This window comes from Sinocyclocheilus anshuiensis, unplaced genomic scaffold (assembly GCF_001515605.1).
Source record: "Sinocyclocheilus anshuiensis isolate Anshui unplaced genomic scaffold, SAMN03320099.WGS_v1.1 scaffold160, whole genome shotgun sequence".
In the NCBI taxonomy this organism is placed as follows: Eukaryota; Metazoa; Chordata; class Actinopteri; order Cypriniformes; family Cyprinidae; genus Sinocyclocheilus; species Sinocyclocheilus anshuiensis.
In genome coordinates this window covers 62621-75440 of record NW_015554119.1, presented here as the reverse complement: position 1 = coordinate 75440, position 12820 = coordinate 62621, and the positions used below count along the sequence as shown (strand labels likewise).

General features: G+C 36.5%; 1 pseudogene; it reads right to left on the bottom strand.

Moving 5' to 3' along the window:
- Window positions 1-2954: 2954 nt before the first annotated feature.
- Window positions 2955-5433, bottom strand: LOC107669982 (1-phosphatidylinositol phosphodiesterase-like; annotated as a pseudogene).
- Window positions 5434-12820: the final 7387 nt, after the last annotated feature.

Below are 12820 nucleotides of genomic sequence, written 5' to 3'. Positions count from 1 at the left end.
TCCGATCGCAGGCCTTCCGCTCCTTGAGTTCTCTCCAGTGCTGGAAAGCTGATCCGATATTTACACGGGTCCTACTTCTTGCCTTATCGTAAGCCTTCTTTTGTTCCACAGACGTTTTCCTCTTTTGTTTTTTATCCGCCATCTCTATCTTTCTGTCGTTGCTCGGCTTGGCTATTGTCTGTCCTGTGCACTGAGCACTCTCTCCTCTGCATCATGAGTAGACACGGCCCTTACTGCTGATTGGCTACAAGTTCGTTTCGGTACTCGGCCCGACTCAGTTTTCTAAAGCGTTTTTGAAAAAATACATGCCCCACCTTTAAACTTGTTATGATTCCCACCCCAAGTAACAACACTGGTGTCTTTCACTCGAAGCCTGTTTGACAGCCTTGTTGCCGGCTTCAGTCACAGCCTGTCTTGCATCAATTTCGCAGCCCACTTTTTCATTGTCCCAATCTGCATGCAGCAGAGGGAGGAAAAACAATTTGGACGCAGAGCTGAACACATTCACACACCTTCTGTCATGCTTCTGTTCCTCTCATGGGGTGTCGTTATCCGTGCCTTGTTACCCGAGTGTTCAGAGCCAGGGACAGGAACACTCATGTGATGTCATAGACACGGGGGAAAGAGATGATGGGACGCAGAAGCGTGACACTGAAGATGTAAAGCTAGTTACCTCCTGCTGCGTTCCACCGCCAGTTAACAGTCAACTATATATATACGGCCAAGGCTTTCTGTAAAACCTTCACCTGAGAGTTTGAATGTTATGTTTGTGTGGCCTTTATTCTTGGCTAACATAACAGTAATTTCAGTTAAATGCTCGTCTAAAAAACCTCAGTGATGCATTTGTGCTTACCAGGTATAAATTCATTAAACATCTTTGACTGTAAAGTGAAATTAGAGCTAATGAATCACCTCAGATATAAAGGCTTGAACAAATACAGATTTCCCTGAGCGGTTCGATCAGATTAAGTTCAGTTTCTTTTTTAAAATATATGTTCAGGTGCTTTTGAAGGCTGTATTATTATATATTGATTACTGGTAAAAAATGTATAGCCTGAATGCACTGTAAGTCGCTTTGGATAAAAGCGTCTGCTAAATGCATAAATTATTATAAATTATTAATTAATTATTATTATAAATTATATTACCTGCAGATTTCAGCGTTGCATGCATTAAACATTTCCTTTTGCACAAACAACAGCGCTCCACTGCTATGGCAGAGATTTGATTTAAAACTTGAACTTGTCCTTGAAATAGAACAGAAAATATAACCAATAGTGTTATCCATTTGTAACATCGGAGACTTTTTATGTCTCACAAACAATGTTATGTGAATTTGTTATGACAAACAAACTTCTCTTCTTCTTTGTGTTAACTCAGCTTGCTGAAGACTGTTCTGAGATGGATGCCAGTTAACACCTTTCCTTTGTGTTGTACACAAAAAGAGGACAGTACGTTCTATTTTGAGTGCCATGAAAATGCAGACTATCTTATTAAAGTCCTTATGAAGTGACAGGAGAGCATTTTAGTTAAAATTTTGTCATGACATGGTGTTATGACAGAAATTTGTCAAAGTGCTACAGATCTTCTTTCTGCACCAAGAGCTTGTAACAGTCCAAAGAAAAAGGAAAACTTGAAATCGCATCATATGACCCCTTTAAGTCAGATATTCCAAAATTTGCCAGCAAGCTCAAACTTTTTCTGTCACGGTTATGGAAATTTCAAGAGTATGGGTAATTTGAGTCACAGTTATACCTTGGATTTGTGTCAAATTAATGAAGTATTTTGGTGAGTTCCAGGTGTATTTGTCCTGACATCCTGCCGTTGTCTCTCAATAATTGAAACCTATAATAGTTTGCACTAACTTGGCACCAGGAAAGTCCAAGGGATAGTTTGCTATAACACTAAATCTTTCACAAAGAGAAAGTGAAAGTAGATGTGGTGTGGTATAAATATTCTGCAGGTGAAGCTGAGGTGTAGCAGTGAACATTGAAAGCCAAGCCTAAGTGTGGAAACTATCAAAGACATGGACATGATATACAGCTATGTCAGCTCATGGTAAGTTACTCCAATTTCATTTTGAAAATTTGCAGTATTCTTTGTACAGGATTTAACTATGGCAAAGTGTGTAAAACAGCACCAAGGGTATGTAGTGGAAGCAAAAGCATGATTAGATTAACTAAAAATGTTCACATTTTACCTTTACAAAATAAAGCTTACTTAAAGTGATAACTGAAGTAACAGAAGTGGTAACACTTTAGAATAGGGAACACATATTCACTATTAACTAAGATTTTCCCTGAACAAACTCCAAAACTGCTGTATGGTGTATGATTAAGGGATCTAAAGTATGGCCATGCAGAATAAGGCATTCATATGTGCTTTATAAGTACTAATGGTTGTGCTGTTCTGTTGTAAATAAATCTTAACCAATGATTCCTAATGGCATCTACTTCCGGAAGGCCAAATAAAGTCCTTTTGCTTTCGCACTGAAACACACAGTGTCTCCCTGACATGGCTGCATCAACACTACTGCTGTTCCTGAAACCACGCCTTCTTTCTTTGCATGCACATTTGGGCGGCATTATGCTAATATTTCCACATAGTGACGTAGACATGTGGGGGCGTGTTAGAACGAGCCGTTTTAGGTAGGCGTGGTTGACTCTTAACTTTTATAAAGAATATCTCTTTGGATTTGAGACTTTAGTCTTTGCAACTTTACAGATCTTCTTTCTGCACCAAGAGCTTGTAACAGTCCAAAGAAAAAGGAAAACTTGAAATCGCATCATATGACCCCTTTAAGTCAGATATTCCAAAATTTGCCAGCAAGCTCAAACTTTTTCTGTCACGGTTATGGAAATTTCAAGAGTATGGGTAATTTGAGTCACAGTTATACCTTGGATTTGTGTCAAATTAATGAAGTATTTTGGTGAGTTCCAGGTGTATTTGTCCTGACATCCTGCCGTTGTCTCTCAATAATTGAAACCTATAATAGTTTGCACTAACTTGGCACCAGGAAAGTCCATTGCTACAATACCAAACCGCTTCCTCTGACCGACATAGCCTGTCAGATATTCATACAGGCGGGGGTTTATTAGCCTGGCCAGGGCATTGGGATGTGCCAGGATACTGGCACCGCTGCTGTAGGTGAGGAACATTTGGTTTTTGTTACCAACCGCAGCCGCCTCCAGATGTGTGGAGACACTTCTCCATTTCTTCTCCACTTCCTCCGGCTGCAGAGAGGACACCTGGGGCGAGAAAAAGTTTTTATCAGTATAATTTCAAAAATGTGCTGAGGGAGCAAAAACTCGCTCTGATGGATTTTTAAAGACAGTTGACAGATGAAGATTATACTCTGGAAACTAAATATAAAGAGTTTCAGGATCTCAGTAAGTCTGTTTTCCGGAACCCTTTGAAAAGATGATTTAATTTCATATTTTGTCTCCCACCCCATTGCTCTTTTTCCTGGGTTTGGTACATGTGCACTACTTTTATGTTCCAGCAGTTGATTTTAAAAAGTAAAAGATTTTTTTGTTCTTTTGGTTATATGAACATGAAAACACTAAACATTAAAACTGTCTTGGAAGCATAGAAGCTACCCTTCATGGCAGATTCAGAATTTTAATCTTAAACTGAAAATCCATCATAAAAATATTACATTTTAAAAAACTATGATAACATAAGTAAATAATGAAATAATACATTTCAATATATTTTATGATAATATATTATTATTATTATTATTAATTATAGATTTTTTTGTATCAATGTTGAAAAACATAAAATAATGCTGTATGGTGTATGATTAAGGGATCTAAAGTATGGCCATGCAGAATAAGGCATTCATATGTGCTTTATAAGTACTAATAAACTGCCAAAATGCTAGTAATATGCATGCTAATAAGCAACTAGTTAATAGTGAGATTTGGTCCTTAAAATAAAGTGTTACAGAAACTTTTTATTTCTATTTCACTTTTGATCAAATCAGTGTGTTGCTGAATTAAAGTATTAAATCATTGCTGAATTAAAGTACCGGTATTAAGTTCTTTAAAAATAAATTTTGAATGGTAATATATTTATATCATATTTTATACACATTACTTGAAATATGAAACATGATGTGTGAAGAAATTAATGAAAAATAACTTGTGGTCAATATCACTTGTGAACAGAATAATTTATTTGACATTTCCAATCAAGCTGTAATTTTATCAAATTATGCAACAAAAAAAAAAGTGTAAAAGTATCTTAAATGCTCAAAGAATGCTTAAGCAACTCTCAGCATTCCATTACTATCATTTATTGAATTTCAAAGGTGGAAATTACATTTTTTGGATCAGTAAAAGTGTGAAAGTATATTTTAAGAGAGTTTATTTTCTCCACAAGCACACAAAAATGAACAAGCTGAAAAGTCACTCCCATATTCACAAACCCATCAATGTGTCCTTACCTTCCAGTCATCTGCTATGTCCAGTGAGTTGTAGTGTATTCCCAAGTCAGGGCCGGTGAAGTCTTGCAGTACGATCAGCTTTCCTCGTGCCTCCCCCATGCTGGGCATCTCATGACTGTGCCACAGCAGGTCCCAGTGTGCGTACTCATTAATATAGCGCACCACTGCAACGTAAATATCCTGCGTGTTGCTCAACTCCTCTTTCAGCCTCATCAACACCGTTTCCGAAGGAAACTCCCTTAGGAAAGCTACCACATCCATTAACACGTCCCCAAACTGAGCGTACTTATACGAGATGCCGTGGTGGATGGACAAGTTGCCTTTAGCATGCCGAACACGGATATCCAGAAAGAGGATTCCGGCGCACAGCTGGAAGGCAAGGGACCAGGAGTTGCATTCTGCGAGTGAGCCGCCATATACAGTGCCATGGTGTTGTGTGTGCCGGGCATTGTCACATCTGATAGGGAGTAGACGTCAGGGATGGTGGTCATCCAGGAAGGGTTCAGGATCTCAGGCATGGAGGTGTCATCATAGTCAGGGGTCTGGATGGCCCTGTATCCTGAGACGGTCGCTCTATGAGGTCAAACAGAGGTCAGATCATCATCAGACAAAGAATGCGTCCTTACCTGTCTTGCTAAAAAGATACAAGATTACTGTGAAAGCACTCATGCTTATCTATAATGGATGGATATAATGAAATTAGATAATTGATTCATTTGCTTCTGATAATACCAGGTAGACAAAGAGAAGCAGATCCATTTGGCCAGTCTGAGATAAAAGCACTTGTTAAAATAATGGATAAGAGATGGAGGACTTTTCTTTTCAGTGAAATGGATTTTGCTTTACTATAAATGGAATAAGAACTGTAATTTGTTATATAAGATACTATGAAAGAGGTTTTGGAATTATGAGTATTAAGAACCTCACCCCAGCAAAATGCCCATCACCATTTGCTGCAAAATGTGTCCTCTGGTGCTTTCCATAATGAGCCTTTTCAATAGCCACTGATCCTTTACTATAAAGATAATCATTAGAATAATTCAATTAGAATTTCACTACAATTTTTTGCAGGGAATGACATCACCCTGCATAAAAACCAGATATTTGGTAGTTATTTTATGCGGTCCAAAAGTCTGTTTCTGTATGCCTACAAGAAAAGTTCCCATAATCAATGCCACAAACATGTTCATTTATTAGTTATTTAGTGCAGAGTCTGAAATATTTCTGCAATGTAAAGTTTTTTTTTTTAGTTTATTGTTGTACATTTTTCAATTAAATTTTATTTAATTCTGTCTGCTTCAAAATGTCACATTTGATTCAATATGTTACTTGTGGTTTCTTAGTAATTGTGAAATTTACTAGCAATTTCTGAGTAATAGTTGTTTTCATTCATTTAATCATTTATTCATTTATATGGTTTTTCAGGTTTAAACTGAAACGCGTTCCAGATTTCCAGACTGCTGGACTCCACAGTATTTGTATGCTGGATTTGTTGCACTGCAAACAGCAAAACTAAATCCCTCCTAACATACTTTGTGTTGGTAAATACAACTTTAATATGCAAATTCTTCTCAATCCCAGCAGGAGAACTCATCTCTTACTGTGTAAGTTGGGTTTGCCGGTGAACCTGAAGAGGTCTGTGATGCAGATGCACAAAGAACCAACTAGGCAGTGTCAGGTTAGCTGAAAAGACTGCTGTTGTTTTTATACCTTTTTTTTTCAGTGAGTGCACAGTTCTGGCTTGAGCTTGTTGGAGGCACCAGTACAAACTGACCCTTTTGTTTGAGGGGTCATTGTGTCTATCAATAGTGTACAGTAAAATGCTGACTCAATGAGATCGGACAAAATGCTCCACACTGAACTCAGTTGCCCTGCATATCAAATGACGTTTCAAAGATAATATTTCAAAATCTTCCGTACACTACTTTAAGGCTGCCTTAAAGGTTTTTTTTTTTTTTTACTATATACTCAATATATTTATATGTTTATTAATGAGCAAACATAAAGAAAAGGAAGGTAGAAATATAAAAGTTCTATATGGAATAAAATAGCTAAAATAAAATACCCTGCAGGTGTATACTGTATATCTGTATATTAAAGATACATTATCTCCCAGAATAAACATCTGGGTTTAGTGTGAATAAACATAAGCCTGAACTTACGATAAACATGGTCAAAGTTACCTTTTTTCCCCAGGGTTTATGGGAAAATATAAGTTGACATTTTCTGTGAGCTATCTAGAGTTCTCTTCTCACTTACTTCCAGAGCTAACATCTTTGAAGTTGTGTGTACAGTACAGCGTCAGGCCTTGGAAAGTGAGTTTAATTTTCTGAAAAACAAAACAGCCTTAGCATACTGCATTTATCATTTGAATGTAAAAGTATAATTTGTTTTCCACAGAGTTGCTGTCTTTAATCTTGCCATGTACTATGGATAGTTTGTGTGTCCAACCAGCGAATGCCCCTAAAGGGACACAGTGATGGAATATGAGATACTGTAGGAGGGAAAATTATACTTCAATGCTTTTGCATCGGTGCGCAAAACTTTTGCTAAGTTTCTTATAAGAATGCAAAACTTTGTGAGTGAACACAACAAAAGCATTGCTATATAATTTTCACTCCCATCTATTTTTTTTCTCCCCCATCATCATCCATGTCTGTTTATGGGCTCCATGATTGTGGTGGTATTCAAAAAAAAAATCTCATGATATCTAATGCCAACAGTTTTAACCAGTTAGAGCAATGAAAAAACAGCATATGTTCCATTACTTTAACTCATCAAAATAATTTAACCTGTTTGAACTTCATTTCTTTTTACAGTGAACAAGTAAACAAACAAATAAATAAAGCAAAGCTCAAAAAATGTGTCTATTTAACAGACACTTTTCATCCAAAGCAAGTGATTTGCTTAATAAACTGGCATCAACATTGGAGGGAAAAACATGTAATCTCATGTAAACACATTTCTTGCATAATAAGGTTGTAATTAATTGTCATTTTGATGTGCATATAAAACCTCTCAAATAAAGAAAAAAAAACACTCCAACAAACCAACTCTCATTTCTTTGATAGCCCTATTTGTGTTTAGCTATATTATTTCCACAAAAATCGCTATTGCATTGCACTTCACAATAGAAAACTATTTTCAAGTTTAAAAGCTCAAATGCAATTAACAGTGAAACACTATAATAATGCCCAGCATGACGTTATCTATGCATCTCACTTCTGCTTCTTCTATTCCCATCAATCAGCTGGTTACTTCATCCCCCACGGTCCCTGAACCATATCTTCTGAAATAAATAATAAACATATTTAATTAAAATGAAAATGTGCCTTGTTTCCCCGTTTAATCCTAATGTATTCTCTGTAATTGTGCTTCTATTAGCTTTGCTTGTATGCAGTGGCATATATAAATATGTTATTGTTTTTAGGCCATCAAGCATTTAACAAAGCAAATCTTAATACACTGATTTTGACTTCACCTGAGTAAACAATAGTCAACACAGTCTATGCCAATCTGCATTGGTTGTGCAATATAAGTGGTGTTTTGATATTTCAACAAATATCACCTCTACAAAGTCTTTTGTCCCAACTGCTGCACACAAATTCCCTCATCACATTAGTCAATTAGGATTTCTTTTCAAATCCAAACTGGACTCTGACACCAATTATGAAGACATAATTCTTCGCAGTCCACGAAAGCTGCGAGTTTTAAGCGCTGATAATCAATTTGACTTCATTTGGTGCTTTTCTAAATGAACAGACTTGAGCTTTCCTCGTTTGTCTTTCCCGTCCTCACGTTCTCTCTATCTGTTTCTCATTAGTGTCTGTGGTGACAGGATTGTGATGCTTTATGTCCTTTGTTTCCTTTTGTCTCTGTCTGTTGTGTAATTACAGGTCGTTTTCTATTGGATGATGATTCTAATCTGTGTCTTTCTATGGTGGAGTAATTACATGTTCAAAGTGTAGCTGTGTCTTTCAGTGTCTTTGGTCTCCATGTCCAATCCCTCAAACAACCTATATTAAAACTAGATTTGACTGTTCTCTCCATCGCTCTCTTTGCTAAACCATACATGGTGCAAAATGAGTCATTTTCAATTCATTTTGTATGAAAACTGAGCGAGGGGATTGTGAGATTGACAGCAGTTTAAGAGACAAAAATGTTATAAATACTCACCAGTCGTTGAGAGGTGAAGTCAGTGACATCTGTCAAAATCTGCTGATACTACTGGAGTTTCTGGTGGATTCAGAGCATAAATCACATCATTATATGTTTAATTCAGATCTTAAATGTGGTTTGCATGCTTTCATTATGGTTAGGTTAAAAAGTGTGTTAAATTGAAATTGTATGGATATGTTTGGGCATTTGGAAATAAGGATGTCTTTAGTGACTGTGTTTTGACCACACATTGAGGACAAAGTCTTGATGCATTTACATTCATGTATTTGGCAGATGCTCACTGCATTCAAGATATATATTTTAGGTTTATGCATTACTTGGGAATGGAACCCATGATCTTGCTGTTGCTAGTGGCATGCTCTGTTGTTTGAGACACAGAAATGCTGCTGTGTAATTTACAGTCACACACTTTTCATAAATTGATTGTGAATTTTAGATTTTAGTTTTGCTATATGACATTTTTGATTTTAGATTAGTAATTTGTACATTTAAAAATGTAGGTCTATTTTAAAATTGTCTATTTTAAATTGTTTTATTTATGTCAATGCAACATCTAGTATCATTATAGTTTTTATTTATTTTTAAGTCATTTTTTTGTCTTAATTTAGATTTTAAATTTTTTAATTAAAACATTTTAGTTAAAAATGTTAGTATTTTTTTTAAATATGTCTATAATTTTTATTAGTATTTCCATTTTAGTTTTTATTGCTTTAGATTTTAAATGAAAATTACAATTTTATTATTTTTTAGTTTTTATTTCAATTAATAGGTTTTCATTTTACTATAATAACTCTGCTTTAAGAACCTATAATACTGCTGAAAAGTCAATAAAAAATGAAAAAAAAAAAAACAGCGGCATATCTTTGGCCTTTTGAACTTAAAATAACCTTCCCAAGTAGGACCAATGTGAGATTTTCAGCGGTTGATTTTTATGTCGGTTTATGTTTATTAAAGTTATTAAATCAGTTTCAATCTAGTCTAAAATCCTGTTTTTATCCTGTTCTCCTTTTAGGCCTGCTGGGAAATGAGCAAGTGTCTTGGGAGTCTGAGAAAATACAAGGGCATCAGATGCTCTAGCTCTCCTTGCCTTATCATTTGTCTTTCCAAACATAAGACTTTGAGGGCAAGTATAAGATTATATTTCAGGAAACAAAGAGTTGCATTTGTTCCTTGCATATACATTATGAAAAACAAGCATGTTTAAATTTGGGTCCTGAAGCACCTGAGTTCAGTCAGGTGTGATGCAGGCAGGTTCCTGTATCTCAGCTCCAAGAGTAATAGCGCTAGCAACAAGGTCATAGGTTCAACACATTCTGATAAAAATTCACCTGTAATGAACTATAAGTCACTTTAGATATCAAAACCCTGCAAAATGTAAATGATATGCACTGGCATAAATGCACATACATTATAGCAGAAAGATTATAACAGAAAGGTCTGTGCTAATCAGACAAACCGTAACCATTTGGTTTACATTTACATGTATGCATTTAGCAGATGCTTTTATTCAATTACTTACAATAGAGAAGCATAAGCAATTTGTCACAGAGCCAGCAATATTCGCAGTATACAATGCAACATTTCTGAGATTGCTGGATTTGGAGACAAACTAGAGCAGAGGAGAAATGCATAGAAGAGTTCCCAACCAGCAATTCCAACATTGCAACCAGTGGCATGAGTTTAGGGCGTGACTATCTATTTGATGATCAGTGGCAGGGGATGTGATGAGGAGTGTTTGGGAAACCAGTTTGAAGCCATTATATTTACAATTACATCTCGTGACACTAGTAGTGCATAGATTACACATTTTACCTTTAAAAAAAGGTCCAAGACTCCAAGGGTCTTCACTGGTATCCATGACCCCTATCATGGTGCATCATGTGAACATCTGTGCTGGTGCCGGTTTGCTCCACCCTTCCATTCAGCCTTGGGCGATGCATCTACAACAGTGAGAATCCCCCATCGCCTCATTATCTCTGTGATTTATTCACCTGTACGCCGCACAAAGTACAGGACGAAAGAGGGGGGAGGGTGTGAGAGGAGAGGAGATGTTGGAAAATGTAAGACGCTGACAGCAGCAGCAGAGCTTTTCAAATGGAATTGTTTATGGAGATGGAGTATGTGAAAGACAGAGTGAGGGAGAGAAAGAGCGAGAGAGAGAGAAAGAGGAGATGATAATGACCAGATGTCAGACTGAAATCTAATATACTTAATGTGTTGAAGCTCCATGCTGAGTTGTGCTTGTAGCTCACACTGTGGAATTAGAGATTTGACATGCATTTGCAAGTGATGTGAGACATCTACATCGTAGTGATACATAAGATGTGCATGTATATAATACAGTAGGAATACATCAGGATGCATTCAACTGGCTTATAAATTATTAAAAACCTGTGCGGTTTGACTGCCTGGTGTCAAGAGATATTTATAAAATCACAAGAGTGTTATTATTTTACAGTTACATTTGTGTATTATTTATTATTTAAACAAAACATTTTGGTAAAAATCAATCAAAAGCACCAGCCACTCATAATTTTTGCAGGATGAAACTCCCAAAAGAAACATCAGTGCATCAAAAAATGAAGTGTATGAGCTCAAGAAACAGCTACAGCAGCAAAGAGGGAGCTTGCACAATAAATATTAATAAAAACAAACTTTATAAAAACTATTCTTTATTTAAAAACTAGCATCAAAAAAGATGCTAAAGAGATACATCTGCACATGTACAGTATAATTACATGTACATGTATAATTAATGATAATTAGGTACAATAATTACCAGAATATTATAAAGTTTGTTATTACAACAATATGCAATATAATTTGTATTCAGTGGACTTTTTTTTTTTGAAAGAAATACATTAATACTATTATTCAGCAAAGATGCATTAAATTAACCAAAAGTTCAAAGGAACAGCATTTATTTGAAATAGAAATATTTTGAAACACTATATTTGTCAATAAATCCTGAAAAAATGCCTTACGTTTTTCACAAAAATATTACACAGAACACCTGTTTTCAACAATAAATGATAATAAAAATGTTTCTTGAGCACAAAATCATCAGTATATTAGATTTCTGACACTGAGGACTGGACAAAAGGCTGCTGAAAATTCAGCTTTGCCATCATAGAAATAAATTACATTAAAAAGTTATTTTAATTGTAATATTTCACAATATTACTGTTTACTGTATTTTTCTTAAAATAAATCCTTGGTGAGCATAAGAGACTTCTTATCAACCCAAATGATACTTTTGAATGGTAGTGTACAGTATATGTATTATTTATTAGTATTACTTATTAATTAGTGTATATTATTATCATTTTTATATATTTCATTATCTAAAGTGACTAAAGGTGCATTTTATCAGAATGTGTTCCCTGGGAATGGAACTCATGACCTTGGCGTTACCAGTGCAGCGCTATCTTCATAAACATCTTCATTTGCATTTTATTGAATACAAAACAGTCATACTTGGGATGAGGGAGACGAGCTGGAATTGAAGCCTGGAAGCCTTTTTGAAGTATGACTTTGCCCTCTCTATCAATGATTACACTCACAATAGCCGGAGATCTCCTCCACTGAACCCTCACCTCGTTCTTAAAGCCACTCCATGTCTCTGTTATCTCTCGGCTTAGCTAACTCATCCGTGTAAGCATGCAGTCCATCAGACACCACCCACCTCCCCCCCTCGACACAAGCCCAGAGACGCATACCTCCCACCCAAGCAGAGGTGGTCTCTGAGGAGGCCCTGTCTGGCTGGTTCTCAGAGAGACACGCTCTACCAGCCTCACCAGGATGCCAGAAAGACCCAGTGAAGTTGAGTCGGCATGCCTCAGCACCCGTCCTCTCGGTTTTTCCTCCCAGCCAAGATCCTAGAGTCACTGCCTGACTGTGTCTGGGTGGATGTAGTCCATGCTTCATGGTTCCAGCGACACTGGCCATATTTCATTGTCGAACCCTCATAACCAATTATGGCTCTCAATCTCGAGTGCTAAATGACCCTCGTAATGTCAGCGGAGATAGAGCCCGAGTCATCTCTCAGTTTCTGCTGCCCTCGCTGTCTGAGAGAGAGGACTGATATCACGGCATTCGGGGTGTCTCGATTCAGCAGGAAACCTGGTGACCTTTCTACGTTCCTGACAAGAGGTCTTTGCTGCCCTTTTGTGAAAATGCTAATTCCAAATG